At 42.2% G+C, this 19398-nt stretch overlaps 1 pseudogene; it reads left to right on the top strand.

Annotated features, from left to right (window-relative positions):
- The first annotated feature begins 16944 nt into the window (after window positions 1–16944).
- LOC100664305 (large ribosomal subunit protein eL37-like) lies at window positions 16945–17255 on the top strand (annotated as a pseudogene).
- Window positions 17256–19398: the final 2143 nt, after the last annotated feature.

The following is a 19398-nucleotide window of genomic DNA, read 5'->3' as shown; positions in this document are numbered from 1 at the left end:
CTATCTTAAATTTAACTGATTAGAAAACTTAATTCCATCAAAAAACTTAATTCCCCTTTGCTATGTAATACCAGATATTCACAGGTTCCAGGGATTAGGATGTGAATATTTCTTGAGGGCCATTATTCTTCCTACCATGGATCCCGTCCATTAAATGACGATAGTGATGATAGCCAATATGTTCTTATTAGCTGCTGTTGAGTTGACCCTCAATTCACGGTGACCCCACGCACAGTGGAACAAAACACTGCCTGGTCCTGTGCTATCCCTGTGATTGGTTGCAGATTGGACCATTGTGATCCATAGATCCCCAGGCCTTTTTTCCTAGCCTTAGTCTGGAAGCTCAGCTGAAACCTGTTCAGCATGGTGACTACACAGGAGGTTCATTGGCTGGGAATTCAACCTGGGTCTTCTGCACAGAAAGTCAGAATTCTACTATACTAAACCACCATTGCCCTCCTAGCTAATAGAGTAAAAGTTATTTTAAATTAAAACATACAAATGTTCATTCATTTGCTAATCTTTTTCAGGGGAAAGATATTTTCTTTGAGTGTGTCTGCTTATTAGCATTCTGCATCTTCTTTCTAAAGTAAACCATAATAACACATATTCATAATTTCCAGTTAATTTTTTAATGTAGAGAGAATTAAAAAACAAAATAATTGTGAAGCAAAGTATGTAGGGTGTTTTAGATTGTGATTTTTTCTATTTTTATATGATTTTCTCACTCAAGCCTAATTTGTTTATTTTTTTTGAAAAACCAGCTATTATCCCATCTTACCAAATCTTTCAGCTTAATTTTCATAGAAAAATTCTTTTGAACTAATAGTCACCAATCTATGTTTTTCATATTATATTGTATAATAAAGAATTTAACCCTGCCTACTGCACTGGGGATAGGATTGCTATGAGTTGAAGCGGACTTGATGGCAATGGGTTTTTTGAGGGTTTAAATAGACATCTGGCTTTTGCCATGGACTGCCAGAAGAACAAACAAATCGTTGGTGGAAGAAGCACAGCCAGAATGTTCCTGAAAAGTGAGGATGGCGAGACTTTGGCTCACTTACTTTGGACATGTTATCAGGAGGGACCAATTCCTGGAGAAGGACATCCTGCTTGATAAAGTAGAGGGTCAGCGAAAAAGAGGAAGACCCTCAGTGAGATGGATTGACACAGTGGCTGCAACAATGGGCTAAAACATAGCAACGATTGTAAGGATGGCATAGGACCAGGCAGCGTTTAGTTCTACTGTGCGTAGGGTGGCTATGAGCCAGAACGCACTCGAGGGCACCTAATAACAACAAATCTGGGAGATAAGCTCTAAACTCTTGGAATGTCATGCCTGAAAGGAGTGCCTCTTTGCCTGGGGCTCTTGGGCCAGAGTTATAATGCTATTTAGGGGGGTGGACCTTGGGTCAAGTCAGACGGTAACAGTATGATTTAGGATGCAGGCTTTGGGTCACCTGGTACAATTTGACCTCTGAGGGGCTGGAGACTGACATCAGCCACATGGGCTGATTTACATGTTTGAGATTTACATGATTTCCTTGATTGAGTCCTAATAAAAGCCTTGGACACCAAGGCTGGCTGTCGATACTCTGTATTGCTGATTTTAATCTGTGTCCTTTAGTTGTAATAAACTGGAATTGTGAGTATAATTGTTCTCAGTGACTTCTTTGAGTCCTTTTAACAAATTGTTGAACCCGAGGGTGGTTCTGGGTGTCCCCTCCCCCTGGAACTTGTAAGGGTGAACTCATGAACTGCGTGGATTGTGTATACACTTTCAACAACAGGTACAATTGGCATAAGCACTTACAATTGATCTTGTTTTGGATAAAAATCACCCAGTGGCAACACAGATGTGCAGGCGAACCTGCCAGTAACTGAGTAACCGTGAGTATCCAGGGTATAGCAGGTATCAGTTACAATGTTTCACAAGAAGAATGGAGAATATCAAGTCAGTTAAGTGGATATTGATTAAAAGAGCCTCTACCATAATAAAAGCTAATGTTATTACATGCTTGTTACATTCCAGTCATCATGTGTTTTTATGCATTGTATCTTTTAATTATTGTTACAACTGTTTCAGGAAAGTTGAGCTCCATGAGAGGCATCATTTCCCAAAAGCCAAATAGCTAGCAGGAAACGTAGTTAGGATTTGAATTTACATAGTCTGACTCTAGCAGTTAATCATACAAACTTACTCCTACTCTGTCGACCATTCTCCCATACCTACCACGTTCAGCTGCATGCATGATGAAAGGAGATTAATTTTTATGAAGGTGCTGGTAGACCCAGGCTTGGTCATGGTCAGTGTTTAATTATACTTGGCTGATTTAAATCTGACTATTAAGCTTAATAATTAATTAATGAAAAAATCAATAGATCCACCTGTAGAACATGAAATATAGACTAAGTCTTATACCAGGAAAGGTTAAGATTTATACAAAAGGTACAATAAATACACTACATTTAAAAAGGATCCCTGGTGGCACAGTAGTTAAGTGCTCAGCTGCTAACTGAAAAGTTGGTGTTTCTAACCCACCAGCTGCTCCAAGGGAGAAAGACCTGGAAAAAAAAAAAAAAACAGCCTAGGAAATCCTATGGGGCAGTTCTACTCTGTCCTATAGAACTGCTACGAGTCAGAAGCAATTCCAGGGCACATAATATGTGGTCGGCCCTGTGCCAAACTCTTCACATACGTTATTTCATTCAATCCAATCCCACAACCACCCCGTGAAGTAGATGCTTACATTAGCCCATTTTATAGTGCAGAAAACCAAGCAAAGGGACATTAAGTAGCTTCCTCAAAGTCACAGAGCCAGCAGGTGGTGAGGCTCTGGAAGAATTTGAAGCCAGGCTTATCAGATTGTTAGGAAAGTTTCCCTGAGGACAGGGTTAGGTGAAGTAATATGATGTTTAAACTGTCAAATTGGTTTGTTTCTCATGAGTTATCTTTTTATTTACATTTTACTACTATCTCCACCAAAGGACCATTAAACCTGTCAACAGAGAGAAAATCTAAGATTCACCTGTATGATTTATCAAAAGCATATTGGGAGTCAACCAACAATAATGGGAGGCATTCATGCCTTGTGAATCTACCATCATAGTAGCCTGGCCTGTGGAGCTTACAGAGCCCTGGTAGTGCAGTGGTTAAGAGCTACAGCTGCAAACCAAAAGGTTGGCAGTTCACATCCACCAGCTGCTTCTTTGAAACCCTGATAATCTGAAGGTTGGCAGTTGGAGTCTAGCCAGAGTTGCCTCAGAAGAAAGGCCTGGGGATCTACTTCTGAAAAATCAGCCATTGAAAACCGTATGGGATACAGTTCTACTCTGATACCCGTGAGGTTGCCATGAGTTGGAGTCAACTCAGCAGCAACTGTTTTTTTTTTTTTTTTTAATTGTGTGAATGTAACATTGGTTATGATAGTCATATTAAGATAAAAATCTATTTGGCTAAAATTCTGAGTCCCTAAGTTCTTGTTCTGTTACCACAGCTTTCTCATTTTTGAAGGAGAGGGAGATGGAAAAGGCATAATACATATCCTTACAAGGAGGACTTTCAACAACAGTTACGCACTAAACCCTATGGGGCAGTTCTACTCTGCTATGTGGCACTGTTATGAACCAACATTGACTTGATGGCACACAATAACAACTCTCCCTGGCCCTGTGTTGTGAGACTGGGATGTTTGTGAACCACAAAGACTCTCCTGGCTACACTGGCCAAAGACCTTCTCTAAAGCCAGATTGTCCAGTCATGCTAGCTCTTTCCCCTAGGTTTACAACCTAACCAAGGTCAGCGGTTTGAAACTTGGCTCCCTAGGGCCTTCAGAGTTCCATGGACTTCTGAACCACACCACCACCAAAGAGCCCTTGCAAAACGGAGACTTCAAGAACAAGCAGATCAGACCCAAGGTCCCCTGCCTCCTCGTTGATCCAAGCACGCCTGTCTTTCTCTGGCTTATTCATTTAAACTTGGGACTTAATTTTGTTTGATTAAAGAGTTCTTAGGCATTTTTTCTTTTTGGGTCTCACCACTCTGAAGATAGAGACAAAGATAAACGAAAGGAAGCAGATGACATGGAGGAGGACCGTGACCCTTTTGGTTTCTGTCCAAGGAATTCTTGGTTCTTCTCCTTCTCATTTACTTGGCTGATATCTCTCTTTGTAATAGACCATAAACTCCACCCAACCAAATCAGTTGCTGTTGAGACAATTCTGGCTCATAGGGACCCTATAGGACAGAGTAGAACTGCCCGATAGTGTTTCCAAGGAGGAGCTGGTGGATTTGAGCTGCCGACCTTTTGGGTAGCAGCCGAGCTCTTTGCCACTGCACCCCCGGGGCTCCTAAGCTCCACAGGCCAGGCCACTCTGTGGACCTTCGGCACTTTAACCCCATTCCCCAGAATGAGCATTCAGTTTGTCGCAGGCACTCATATTTGTTTGAATGAATGCATGAATAAATTATTCATTAATATATGAAAATTAATGGGGGGCAGAGCTGACTAAAAGGTCAAATTAGGGCAAGGTGTGGCTACGTCTTAATGTGTGGACAGCAAAAAGATGAAGGTGAGATTATATTTTTTAATTATCTTTACAAAGCATGGACATGGGTTGAGGGGGCTTTCCATACTTTGGTCCTGTCACCACTTTAAAGTTCAGTATTCAGAGCCTGTCTGCTTGAAAAAGTGGATGTTCCCCTTCCCCCATATTAGCAACTGGATCCACATTAAATGGGAATGGCTATTCCCTGGTATAACATGGCTGAACCAACTCCAGACTCAGAGTTGAAGGGGCAGAGTCATATGCCCTGGTGGTCATTCTCTAACCCATTTCTGTCGAGTTGATTCTAGCTCATTGTGACCCTATAGGGCAGAGTAGAAATGCCCGTTTGGGTTTCCAAGGCTTTATGGAAGCAGACTACCACATCTTTCTCCCAAGGAATGGCTGATGGGTTCAAAACTCTGAACTTTTGGTTAGCAGCTGAGCACTTAACCACTGTGCCACCAGGGCTTCTTGGTCACTTTCTAGCTGGGAGATTTTGGGCAAATCACTTAAGCCAATCTGTGTGATGAGGTAGGTAATGCTTCTGTCTGTCACTGAGGAATGAGAAAATAAGTCTCCTTTTTGAGAAAAGAAATGCAAAGTAGACCTGAATCTCCATCTTCCCTCATCTCCACCTTCTCTCTTTTGGCCCAGCCTTGATGAAAGAAATCTTAAGTTAGGCAAGGGATTTTGCAGACAGAGAAAGCAAATCTAAGACCTAAAAATACCTCTCTTTTATTTATTTATTTTTTATTCAGATGCCGTGATGTACGATATCATTTTCTATTAACAAAATAGAGAAGGATACAGAATATTTAAAACCCATGAATGAGATAGGGGGCAAAGATTGCAGGTAAAATTAAATTTCATTATAATCAGTGATTTTTTGTCAGTTAGATCATCTCTCCATGCTTCCTCATACTTGCTGTAAAGAAGATAAAGCTCACCATGACCAAGTGGGATTCATACCAGGTATGCAGAGATGGTTCAACATTAGAAAAACAATTAATCTAACCCATCATATAAACAAAACAAAAGCCAAGAATCACATGATTTTATCAATTGATGCAGAAAAGGCATTGACAAAGCCAGAAAGCGTTCCCCTTCAGATCAGGAACCAGACAAGGGTGCCCTTTATCACCACTCTTATTCAACATTATGCTAGAGGTCCTAGCCAGAGCAAGTAGGCTAGATAAAGAAATGAAGGGCATCCAAATTGGCAAGGAAGTAGTCGAAGTATTTCTATTTGCAGATGACATGATCTTATACCCAGAAAACCCTAAGGAATCCTCAAGAAAACTACTGAAACTAATAGAAGAGCTCAGCGGAGTACTGGGATACAAGATAAGCATACAAACATCAGTTGGATTCCTCTACACCAACAAAAAGAACATCAAAGAGGAAACCACCAAATCAATACCATTTACAGTAGCCCCCAAGAAGATAAAATACATAGGAATAAATCTTACCAGAGATGTAAAAGACTTATACAAAGAAAACTACAAAACCCTTCTGCAAGAAACCAAAAGAGACCTACACAAGTGGAAAAACATACCTTGCACATGGATAGGAAGACTTAACATTATAAAAATGTCTATTCTACCGAAAGCAATCTGTAGATTTAATGCAATTCCAATCCAAATTCCAAAGACATTTTTTAATGAGTTGGAGAAACAAATCACCAACTTTGTATGGAAGGGAAAGAGGCCCCAGATAAACAGCCTCGGTGGTCAAAACAGCCTGGTACTGGTACAACAACAGATACATAGACCAATGGAACAGAATTGAGGCTCCAGACATAAATCCATCCACATATGAGCAGTTGATATTTGACAAAGGCCTCAAAACAGTTAAACGGGGAAAAGACAGTCTTTTTAACAAATGGTGCTGGCATAACTGGATATCCATCTGCAAAAAAATGAAACAAGACCCATACCTCACTCCATGCACAAAAACTAACTCAAAATGGATCAAAGACCTAAATATAAAATCCACAACCATAAAGATCTTGGAAGAAAAAATAGGGACAACGTTAGGAGCCCTAATACATAGCATAAACAGTATACAAAACATTACTAACAACGCAGAAAAAAAACTAGATAACTGGGAGCTCCTAAAAATCAAACACCTACACTCATCCAAAGAATTCACCAAAAGAGTAAAAAGATTACCTATAGATTGGGAAAAGTTTTTAGCTACGACCTTTCCCATCAGCACCTGATCTCTAAAATCTATGTGATTCTGAAAAAAATCAACTGCAAAAAGACAAATAACCCAATTAAAAAATGGGCAAAAGATACGAACAGACACTTCACTAAAGAAGACATTCAGATAGCTAACATATACATGAGGAAATGCTCACGATCATTAGCCATTAAGAGAAATGCAAATCAAAACTACAATGAGATTTCATCACAATCCAACAAGGCTGGCTTTAACCCAAAAAACACAAAATAATAAATGTTGGAGAGGCTGTGGAGAGATTGGAACACTTATACACTTCTGGTGGGAATGTCAAATGGTACAACCACTTTGGAAATCGATTTAGCACTTCCTTAAAAAGCTAGAAATAGAACTACCATACAATCCAGAAATCCCACGGCTTGGAATATACCCTAGAGAACTAAGAGCCCTTACATGAACAGATATATGCACACCCATGTTCACTGCAGCACTGTTTACAACAGCAAAAAGATGGAAGCAACCAAGGTGCCCATAAATGGATGAATGGATAAATAAATTATGGTATATTTATACAATGGAATACTACACATTGATAAAGAATGGTGATGAATCTGTGAAACATTTCATAACATGGAAGAATCTGGAAGGCATTATGCTGAGTGAAATTAGTCAGTTGCAAAAGGACAAATACTGTATGAGACCACTATTATAAGAACTCGAGAAATAGTTGAAACAGAGAAGAAAATATTTTTGATGGTTACGAGAAGGGGCAGGGAGGAAGGGTAGGAGAAGGGTATTTACTAATTAGATAGTAGATAAGAACTACTTTAGGTGACGGGAAAGACAACACACAATACAGGCAAGGTCAGCACAACTGGACTAAACCAAAAGCAAAGAAGTTTCCTGAATAAACTGAATGCTTCAAAGGCCAGCGTAGCAGGGGCAGGGATTTGGGGCCCATGGTTTCAGGGGACATCTAAGTCAATTGGCAAAATAAAATCTATTAAGAAAACATTCTGCATCACACTTCAGAAAGTGGCATCTGGGGTCTTAAACCCTAGCAAGCAGCCATCTAAGATGCATCAACTGGGCTCAACCCACCTGCATCAAAGGAGAATGAAGAACACAAGGTAATTATGAGCCCAAGAGATGGAAAGGGCCACATAAACCAGAGACTACATTAGCCTGAAACCGAAAGAACTAGATGGTGCCTGGCTACAACCGATGACTGCCCTGACAGGGAACACAACAGAGAACCCCTGAGGGAGCAGGACAGCAGTGGGATATAGACCCCAAATTCTCGTAAAAAGATGAGACTTAATGGTCTGACTGAGACTAGGAAGACCCTGGTGGTCATGGCTCCCAGACCTTCTGTTGGCCCAGGACAGGGACCATTCCCAAACCCAACTCTTCAGACAGGGGTTGGGCTGGACAATGGGATGGAGAGGGAAGCTGGTGAGGAGTGAGCTCTTAGATCACGTGGACGCTTAAGACTATGTTGGCATCTCCTGCCTGGAGGGGAGATGAGAGGGAAGAGGGGGTTAGAAGCTGGTGAAATGGACAGGAAAAGAGAGAGTGGAGGGAGGGAGCGGGCTGTCTCATTAGGGGGTGAGCAATTGGGAGTAGGTAGCAAGGTGTATATAAGTTTTTGTGTGAAAGACTGACTTGATCTGTAAACTTTCACTTAAAGCACAATAAAAATTAAAAAAAAGATAAAGCTTTGTGGAGCCACCAAACTCTCTGACTACAGAGGTTTTCTTTGTCTTAATTTAGGACTTTAACTTTTTAACCCCAAGACTTGCATTTTCTCCAGAATTACAAAGCAAGTTTTCAAGAAAATGGGTGAGTTCATAACATTTCTCTGTTGTAGGAAAAATGTCTATGAAAAACTTATCATTCATTGATATTAGTCGTAAATAAACTCACAATCCCTCTCCCACCTCCACCCCCCACCCCCTTTGGGGTGTCTTTAGTGAGGAGAAAATGTTCAACTTGTTTCAAAGAAATGCCTCTAACATTTCGCTAGAATTTCAACACTTGCCAGGGCCTCTTAGTGTAGGCTACCTTGCTGGCTTATGAAAATAAAATAATAGCCTCGAAAACTCTCCGAAAATTATAAAATGCGAAACACACACAAAGCCTTGGGTAAACCTATAGGAGGACTGAGTGAGGAGCAAGCGTGGGAGAGAAGAGCCGGCACTAACATTTATCAGCCACGGCCTTTGGAACAAAACCAAGGCCCTTTGCCTACATCATTTCATTGACTGCTCACAACAACCCTTAGAGACTGAGCTCCTTAGAAGCCCTTAGTATTAGAAAGACCTAACCTTCTACCCTATGTGGAGTTCAAAATACTAGTACTAATACCAGTTGCCATAGTCAACTCCAACTCATGGCAACCCCATGTGTGTCAGAGTAGAACTGCGCTCCAAAGGCTTTTCAGCTGCTGATTTTTCAGAAGTAGATTGCCAGGCCTTTCTTCCAAGGTGCCTCTGCGTGGACTCAAGCCTCCAACGGTTTCCACCACTCAGGAACTCTGAAGTTCACAATAATCAACATTAACACAAGCACGAACGGGTGCCCAACAAGTTTCTGTTACACCTCCCCTACCCCACAATTATTACTTAGGTTTTTTTTTTTTAAAAAAAAACACTCTAAACTGTCTAGTCCAGAGAAAATACATCTTTGTCCTGGGCTTTGCTGGCCCCCAACCGTGTATTTAATCTACCTACTAGGAGCCCTGGCAGTGGATTTATACTTTTCCAGATGGTGTGCATAAAAGAGTAAAATCCATCCCAAACTCATTTCTGTCTAACCACCTTAATCTGAAACTCTTTTCAAAAGAATTTGGGCATCTTCTAAGATTGATTTTTTTTTTCCCCAGCCCCAAGTTTGGCTAAGTGAGCCATTAAGCAGGGAAACAAATGGAATCACGTAACAAATTACAACAGGCCTCAGGCAACCAACACACTCCTTTTTAACTCACATCTGCCAAGCGGGGATTTTTGGGGTGCAGCACAGCAGCAGAATCCTAGTGTGTGGCTTTAATGTTTTCCACCCCTAAAGATCCAAGTCCTTCCTAATGAAGGCATGAGGTAAGGTTAGGATCCACCACCCAAGTGCAGCCTGATGGCAGGGCCCCCAATGCACAGACCTAATTTGGGGAGGATGCTCCCTAAGGTATTTTGCTTTTCTTCTCCCACACCTGTGTGCCAGTGGGTCCCTGCACACAGCTGGTGTATGCAGGTCCCGCTTGGCTTTGAGTATTGATGACAGGGCTGGAGGAATATTCTCAGGAAGACGTAGGGAGAAAAGGCCGCTCGATTCTGTAGGGCAATAAAGAACCTAGCAAGGTGCCTATTTCTGGAACACAGGTGCAGCTCGAGCATTCAGACTTCAGCACCTGCACTCGCCGAGCAGTCACCTTTTCTCTCAAGTCTGAGCTTGATACATTAGGAGGTGTGTTGTTGCCCTTCCTGTAAAATGAGGATGCAGGACCTCGCCTGCTGGAGTGCTCCTCTAGCTCTGATGCCAGTGAGACTCACATTCATCGTAAAACCCAGACGTTCTTTCCTCTGTGTCTGGGAAAGTTTGGTCACCTCCAGGGACCTGGGTAAAAAAAACCCCACTGGCTGTCAAGTTGATTCCGGCTCATGGTGACCCTCTGTGTTACAGAGTAAAACTGCTCCATGGGGCTTCCTTAGCTATAGTCCTCATGGAAAGGAGCCCTGGTGGCAAAATGGTTAAGCACTCAGCTGCTAACTGAAAGGTCAGCGGTTTGAGCCCACCCAGTGGCTCTAAGGGAGAAAGACCCGGTGATCTGCTCCCAAAAAGTTATAGCCTAAGAAACCCTATGAAGCAGCTCTATTCTCTGATATAGGGTTTCTATGAGTCCGAATCGACTCAATGGCACACAACAATAACAACAATAATCTCTGCAGAGACAGATCGCCAGGGCTTTGTTCCAAGGTGCAGCTGGATGGATTAGAACTGCCAATCTTCAGGTTAGTAGTCAAGAACAAACTGTTCGCACCACCTCGGAACTTTAGTGACTTGGGTGTATGGCTCCAAACATCAGCCAGAGTGGTCTTTGAAGACCAGTGGTGGGTTACCCAGTAAGCAAGGTAAGCATGGGCTTACTTGTGCTTACTTACTTATCTGTGGTGAACAATTTCACATGGGTTTCACCATATCTTTGATGTGGTGAAAAAATGTGAAATTGTTCACTACAGATGATTTGGTAAGCAAGGTAAGCACTGTGCTTACCTTGCCTATTGGATAATCCACCCCTGTTGAAGATGTAGGTCAAAGGGTGTTGTTTCCAAGCCTGTTTTGTTCTAATCACATCCTAGTATAAGCAGCATAGAAGCCAACCCCTCACAACCTGACCTGGTCCCTGCTCACTTCTTTTAGACCTCATTTCTAACCCTTTGCCCCCAAGTTCACTGGGCTTCTCTACTCCTCTAACAAGCTAACATGTCTCATGGGCAAACGTCCTTGCCTTTGCTGTCCTCCATGTGTGGAACGCTACTTCCCAGTTCTCCCCTGGGTAGGTTCTTCTCCATCATTCAGATCTTACCACAAAGGTCACGTCCTCCTGTCCAAGATACAACATATGGTCTCTATTTGCCTGGAACAACAGAGGAGGAAGAAGAGTCAGGAATAGGAGGAGGAAATGGAATGTATGGCTGATTACCTCCATGAACAGCTGCCTCATTTGCCATGAGAACTGGATGGTACCTAGCTACCATTATTGAATGTTTTGATCAAAGATTCTATAAAAGAATCCTGATCCAAAGAGGGAAAATGTGAAACAGAGTTTCAAATTATCATGGAGTCCAGACTTTTTGGAGCCATTGAGGATGGATGAACCCCCATCCTTGCCTTGAGATAATCTTTAAACCTCCAACCAAAAATACCCCCTGGAGTCTTATTTAAACCAAACGAAACAAACGATAGTTTAGCTTAATTAGTAAAAAACGTCTGCCTTGAGCATTGTGTTCTTTTAAGAGCTACCTGTATGGGATCAAACTGACAACAACTAAAAAGATTAGATAGGAAGCTTAGGGGACAATGAGTTTATATTAATGGGGAGGAACAATTCTGAGAAGAAAAGTGAGAATAGTTGCACGACTCACAGAATGTAATCAATGTCATTGAGAAACACATGTAAAACTTTTGAATTGGTGTATGTCCTGCTGTGTATATTTTTAAAGACAACAACAAAAGTAAAATAAATTATTTTAAAAAAGTCACCTCCTCTGAGAGACCTTCTTTGATTCAACTAATTTAAAGTAGCCCAGTGAAGCCTCCTCTCCCATCAACTTTAAATTTCCTTCAAGGCCATTTACAGAAGCTGAAATTGTCTGGTTGACTTATTGTCTGTTTTCCCCCGAAGAAAGTATGGTGATGGATAGAGACATTGTCTGTTGCTGTATCCCTCGTAGGCAGAAGAAAAAATAGTAGGTGTCCAGTGACTAGGAAATGAACAAAGGCATAATAATGGCAACAACATAGCAGCTCATTCGTGCAGAGAACTTACTTTGTGGCAGGCGCTGCCCTAGGTGTTTGTCATATATCGATTAACTCAACTTTCATATTGACCTTAAGAGATAGAGATAGTTATTATCTCCACTAAGAGATGAGGACATTGTGGAATGGAGAGGAGGAATAACATGCCAAAATGCATGGATGCGCTCCAGAGAGCCTTGGCCGTTTGGAACTCTTAGGACTGAATGAGCTCTTTTCTAGCTTTCTGCTTTTTGGGTGAAGCTTCACCAGCTATCTGCAGACAGCTTTGGGGGCTTTGATCTGGGGACTTGGAGCTTTTACTGTGTTATGCTTGTCCCTACTAAGGTGACAAAGTTCACAATTCTTTTGTCAAGTAATTAACGAAGCTTATTTAGGAAGTCAGCATTTTTTAAATCTCTATATCACTTTTACCTTTGGAAAATTAAAGCGCCTGAATTGTGTGAGGATACAGCACCATGTCATCTGGTAAGCACCTAAGACTATTAGGGCTGAAAGGATTTTATAATCTTTTTCTTTCCTTTTTTTTTTTTTTAATTATACCCTTAAACCTTTTGCTGTCGAGTCGATTCCAGCTCACAGCAACCCTACAGGACAGAGTAGGAGTGTCCCACAGGATTTCCAAGGCTGTAATCTTTATGGAAGCAGACTGCCACATCTTTCTCTCACAGAGCAGCTGGTGGGTTCAAACCACTGACCTTTCAGTTAGCAGCCAAGTACTTAACCTCTGTGCCACTAGGACTTCTATCTTAAACTCTTTATAATTAAGAAAATCCTCTCAATACGTTAAGATTAATAAAGTAAATATTTTACAAGCCAATTTTCTTTCTTGAGTATTAGAACGAGGGACTCAGAGCAACATGAACCCTACTGGCTTTATTGAAATATTAAAACATATAAATAATTTATGTGGAGGCAGAGACTCACAGAAGATATGAAATCTTCAGAACATTACATATATAAATTATATACACTATTTGATTCTAGAAGTTTAATGTGTTAGAAAATCCACCTCACCCTTCCAAGCTCTGCACACCCTTAATAGAATTTGGGGTGGGGTGGGGTGGGGTGGGGTGGGATGGGGTGGGAGGGGAGGGAGGATAAAATGAATACAGAGAAAGGAAATTAGGATTCTTGTCTGTTGGTTTTAGCAAACAGCAGAACCAACCATTGTCCTCAAATCAGCCAGGCATTTACTCAGGAAAACAGATGCATTTTTATGAGCAGCCATAATGCAAGTGTTATTGCCGTAATAAAAAAAAAAAAAAAAAAATCAAGGTAGGTTGGATCTTAACACCTTCCCTTGCCCCAAATACATACATTTATTTCGTAGCAATTGCAAGGCTTTTCTTGTTTAATGCTTGCTTCTCTTCTAGACTTGAAGCTCAGTGACGACAGAGTCATTGTCTTATTCTCTACTGTATCCTGGCCACTTTAGCTGTGTGACCTTGGTCTCATTACTCAGCCTCTCTGTGCCTCATCTGTAAATTAACCAAAACCAAACTCAACCTGTTGCCATTGAATTGATTCTGACTCATGGCAATGCCCTGTGTTACAGAGTAGAACTGCCCCTTAACGGTTTTCTTGACTGTAAACTTTATGGAAGCTGATTGCCAGGCCTTTCTTCCACAGACCACTGAGTGAGCTCCAGCTGTCAACCTTTAAGTTAGCAGCCAGCTGCAAACCACTTGTGACACCCTGCTATCTGTAAATCAGTGGAAGTAGTACGGAACACGCTTAGACTAGTTCAGGCACTCAGAGTAAAGCAAAGTTCTAGTTACTATTTTCACTAGAGTGTAAGTTGCGCGAGAGAAGGCATTTTGTATGTTTTGTTTGCTGATGATTTTCTAATGCCTACAATAGTGCCTTGGATATAATTGGCACCTAGTTGATAATTCTTAAATAAATTACCTAAAGATTTTGATGCTCAATAGTAGTATGGTAAAGAGGACTCACACGCACAGACACACTCCCCTCTATGTTCATGGTTCTCAGTACAAACTTTTGATTAATGACACTGGCCAGCTATAGTGAGGATAACCCAGTAGCATGAGGCATCCTCACAACGCTGGACATCTGGGCAGGTGGTCCGTTTGCTTCTGCTCTCAGCTGCCTTTGAACTCTGCCTCTGGCCAGCTCCTCAGATAATTCTTTATGCTCTGGATCAAAGCCATAGCTCTCTTTCATTTTGCAAGGGGGCAACGCAACTTATCACGGCAAGCCTTGCAGCAGGGAGGTAAACAGCCCCTCACCTTAAATGCCAATTCATCGTTCCTACTCTGTCACAGTTGATTAAAATACAGAGTTTGCTTCCAAGGCTGAAATTAACTTTTCATTTTGACTGACTGCCATCCAGGTCTGAAAAATAGCAGCTTGTTTGTTTCAATATTTACCACATCCATTCAGAAGAGGTTTACTTTATTGCCAATTAGGACTTAATTGTTATCCATAACTCAAACATGAGCTGGCTGTTTGCGGAGGAAAAGCCATCATTCTCTTTTCCCTCTCCTGACTTCCACAACCCTTAGATCCTGCAACGTGGATGGAGGAATCTCCTTTCCAAGATGGAACTGGTTGGGAACATAAGACCCCATCCTGCCCTCAGCTTCAGGAAGTGGCTGGAGGCAACCATTCTTTCACACAGATAATGGAAGATAGTTCAATCTTCGTGTTGGGCATCTGCCAGTTTCTGCCTCCCTAGTTTACATTTCTCAATATTCTGCCAGTGGAAGTCAATTTTGATCTGGGAGCCATCCTCTGTTGCCTGGATTATTGCAATAGCTCCCTCGCTGGTCTCCCAGATTTTACCATTGCCCTGGCCTTGGTTACCTAGCGCTGCTGTGAGAGAAATACCACAGATGGGTGGATTTAACAAACAGAAATTTGTTTTCTCCAAGTTCAGGAGGCTAGAAGTCCAAATTCAGGGTCTTGGCTCTGGGAGAAGGTCCTTGTCTCTTCTCAGCTTCTGTTTCTTAGTTCCTTGGTGGTCTTCACGTGGCCTGGTGTCTCTCTTCCCCCATCTGCTTGCTTCTCCGTGGCTAATCTGCTACTTGTATATCTCAAAGGTGATTGGCTTAAAACATACCCTAACCATATGGCCTCACTAACCTAACAAAGAAAACCCTATTCCCAAATGAAATTTCATCCACAAGTGTGTTGTTGTTGTTGTTAGGTGCCATTGCGTTAGTTCTGAGTCATAGCAACCCCATGTATAGCAGAACAAAATGTTGTCCCGTTCTGTGCCATACTCAAAATCTTTCCTATGTTTGAGCCCATTGTTGTAGCTACTGCGTCAATCCATCTCATTGAGGGACTTCCTCTTTATCACTGATCCTCTACTTTACCAAGCACAATGCCCTTCTCCAGGGACTCTTTGAAGTGTTAAAAAGCAAAGATGTCACTTTGAGGACTAAGGTGCGCTTGACCCAAGCCATGGTATTTTCAATCGCCTCTCATGCATGTGAAAGCTAGACAATGCATAAGGAAGACCAAAGCAGAATTGATGCATTTGAATTATGGTGTTGGCAAAGAATATTGAATATACCACGGACTGCCAGAAGAACAGAAACCCTGGTGGCGTAGTGCTACGGCTGCTAACCAAGAGGCTAGCAGTTCAAATCCTCCTTGGAAACTCTATAGAGTTGTTCTACTCTGTCCTATAGGGTCACTATGAGTCAGAATCAACTTGATGGCAACAGGGTTGGGTTTTTTGGGTTTTTTTTTTTTTGGCCAGAAGAACAAACAAATCTGTCTTGGAAGAAGTACAGCCAGAATACTCCTTAAACCGGAGGATGGCGAGACTTCTTTTCACTTACTTTGGACATGTTACCAGAAGGGACCAGTCCCCGGAGAAGGACATCATGCTTAGTAAAGTAGAAGGTTCACAAGTATAAAAAACAGAAAGCCCATTGCTATCAAGTTGATTGCAACTCAGGGACCTTATAGGACAAAGTAGGTCTGGCCACCGAGGGCGATCTTCTCCGACCTCTCTGGATAAGACAAAAACATGCCCATATCTTGAGGCATCTTCCCCTACTTTGTTTTTCTCCACCTCACTTGGCATCACTTCACATATTATCTGTTATTTGTTTAGTATGTTTGTCTCCTTCTCGAGGATGTAAATTTCACGAAGGCAGGGATACATTTATGTTTATTGCTGTATCTCTGTGCCATCATCATTTCTCACCTGTTGTTATTGGTAGATGCCGTCGAAATTGACTCAACTCATATCATCCCTTTGTGACAAAGTAGAACTGCCATGTAGGGTTTTCTAGGCTGTAATGTTTTTGAGAGGAGACTACCAGGTCTTTCTCCCAATGAGCCACTGTGTGGGTTCAAACCACCAATTTTTCGGTTAGCAGAAGAAACGCTTAACCGGTGCACCACTAGGGCCCTTCTCTTTCTTGCCAACTTTTTGCTAATCTCATATCTGCTTCTACATTTCAGGATCCAGGGCCCACAATCTGCTCCTCCCCTTGACTTCCCAAAGCCCTTCAGCAACCTTTCCTTTCAGACGGTGCTTCAGACGGCAAATTAACCCCCATAATCCTATTTCCCTCAGTGCTTATAGTATTGAGCTAACTTGCTCTAAGGTATGAGGGTACTTTCGCTTTAAAAAAGGTTTTATTTTTTATATCAAAAATGCGTATCTAGCTCTTTGGTCTCGGTGGCAGAAGCAAGATGGCGAAAGGAACGTCATCGTTTGGAAAGCTTCTCAATAAGACGCACACTTTGTGCCGCCGCTGTGGCTCTAAGGCCTACCACCTTCAGAAGTGGACCAGTGGCAAGTGTGGCTACTCTGCCAAGTGCAAGAGGAAGTATAATTGGAGTGCCAAGGCTAAAAGACGAAATACCACCAGTACTGGTTGAATGAGACACCTAAAAACTGTACACCACAGATTCAGGCATGGATTCTGTGAAGGAGCAACACCTAAACCCAAGAGGGCAGCTGTTGCAGGGTCCAGTTCATCTTAAGGAGTTCAACGCTTAGTAGTTGTCCAATAAATGTTCTGGTATTAATATATATATATATATATATAACAAAAGAGAAATACATATCTAACTGGTAGCATTTTAGCCATGTGCCCATGTTTTGCGTTCACGGTAGTTGTATAGGAAAAGTGCATTGATTAACTGATCAAAGAGAGAGCTTTTCAGGAGCAGTTCAGGTTATAGCACCTGAAGGTCCCTGAGCTGAAAGGTGTCCCACAAACTGTTCCTGGCCACAGACAGACACCTTTCTCGTGGCTTGCCCTGTGGTTGAAAGGGAGGAAAAAAAAAAAAAATTTAAGGACCAGTATTTAAAAATCAAGAGATTTCTTAGAGAAGCCCAATTCGCAGTGCTACAGATTGAATTGTGTCCTCCCCAAAATAGGGAATCCTAACCTTTGTGGGTATAATCCTTTTCGGGAATAGGGCATTCTTCATTACGCTAATGAGACCAAATCTGATCACTTCTAAGTTAAAAAAGAGCAGATGAGACATAGAAGCAAGCGTCTGTGGAGGAAGACAAATGCCATGTGAGAACTGCCTATAAGCCAAGTAACCAAGAACGCCCAGGGCTACCGAAAAGGAAGGAATTGACATGGCTGAGACCCTGATTTGGACTTTTGGCCTCCAGAACTGTTAGAAAATAAAATCCTGTTCTTCAAAGCCACCCACTCGTGGTATTTCTGTTACAACAGCGTCTTCTGAAAAGTTAGACATCTGGCAAATTTCCTCCCAACACTACTGGCTAGAGCGGAAAACATCTGCCAGCTTTGGACAAGGGACAGGTGCTCCCATTCACCCTAGACCCCAAAGGGACTTTTTCACTCACTTATGGGTACTTGGAAACCCTGGTGGCATAGTGGTTAAGAGCAATGGCTGCTAACCAAAAGGTTGGCAGTTTGAATCCACCAGGCACTCCTTGGAAACCCTTTGGGGCAGTTCTACTCTGTCCTAAGAGTTGCTATAAGTCGGAATTGACTCAACGGCAATGGAGCAGGTGAGGAGGGTTTTAGCCTTTTGAGTCTTCAGCCTTTATGGAATGTGGCCCAGATTTGGTTTGTGGGTGAGTTAGAGTCTCTTATCCCACATCTTACAAAACATGCCCAAATTTGACATCAGCTTGCCAGAATATCCTTCCATTCAACATACCAAAAAATCAAACCAAACCCTTTGCTGTCCAGTTGATTCTGACTCATAGCAACTGTATAGGACAGAGTAGAACTAACTGCCTCATAGAGTTTTCAAGGAGTGCCTGGTGGATTTGAACTGCTGACCTCTTGGTTAGCAGCTGTGGCACTTAACCACTACATCACTAGGGTTTCCCCATTCAGCATAAGTCGTTGGTTTGTCCCACAGTGAGTTTGGCAAGTCTACATTTTCTACCTGTTATGATAATCTTGGGAACAATTGCTCTTTGGTGGTTTAAAAAACATACTGATTCCTCGGTCCAACTGCAGAGCGATTAACATTTCTGGGACTGGGACGGAGTTCTGGGAATTCTCTAAAGTTTCCAGGTGATTTCTAAATGTGCAACCAGTGGTAAGAACCGCTGAATTGAAGCAAGTGCACTGTGCTGATTCCTGTTGCAGAAGAGAGGGAAAGTAGTTGGGCAGACTGGAGTAGAGCTGGCCCAAGGGTAAAGCCTCAGAGGATTCTGGTGACCGGAGCGGGAACATCTCCTAACTGTCTGTGCCCCACCTGAGTGACCCTGAAGTTCCCAATGTGCCAGTGAAATAGCAGCACCAGATGGCTAAGTTTCCCTTCCGCTCCCTTTCTTCTTAATGGAACAATAAAAGGATATGAAACTCAAGGGATGGAGAAGGGAATTTGTTGCATTGCCAGTCACCGGCCAGAGGACCCTCTCCCTTGTCTAACGGGGACCTAAGAGAACTTATCACCACCTTTCTGTCTGTGTGTCATACTGTGGTGGCTTTGGTGTTGCTGGAAACTGTGCCTCTGATATTTCAAATACCAGCGAAATCACCCATGGTGAACAGGTTTCAGAGGAGCTTCTAGGCTAAGACAGACTAGGTAGAAAGGCCTGGCAATCTAGTCCTGAAAAATGAGCCAGAGAAAACCCCATGGGTCACAATAGAACATAGTCCAATCTCGTGCTGGGACATAAGGCAATGTTTCATGCTGTTA

This window comes from Loxodonta africana, chromosome 24 (assembly GCF_030014295.1).
Source record: "Loxodonta africana isolate mLoxAfr1 chromosome 24, mLoxAfr1.hap2, whole genome shotgun sequence".
NCBI lineage: Eukaryota > Metazoa > Chordata > Mammalia > Proboscidea > Elephantidae > Loxodonta > Loxodonta africana.
This window is presented reverse-complemented; position numbering and strand designations above follow the sequence as displayed.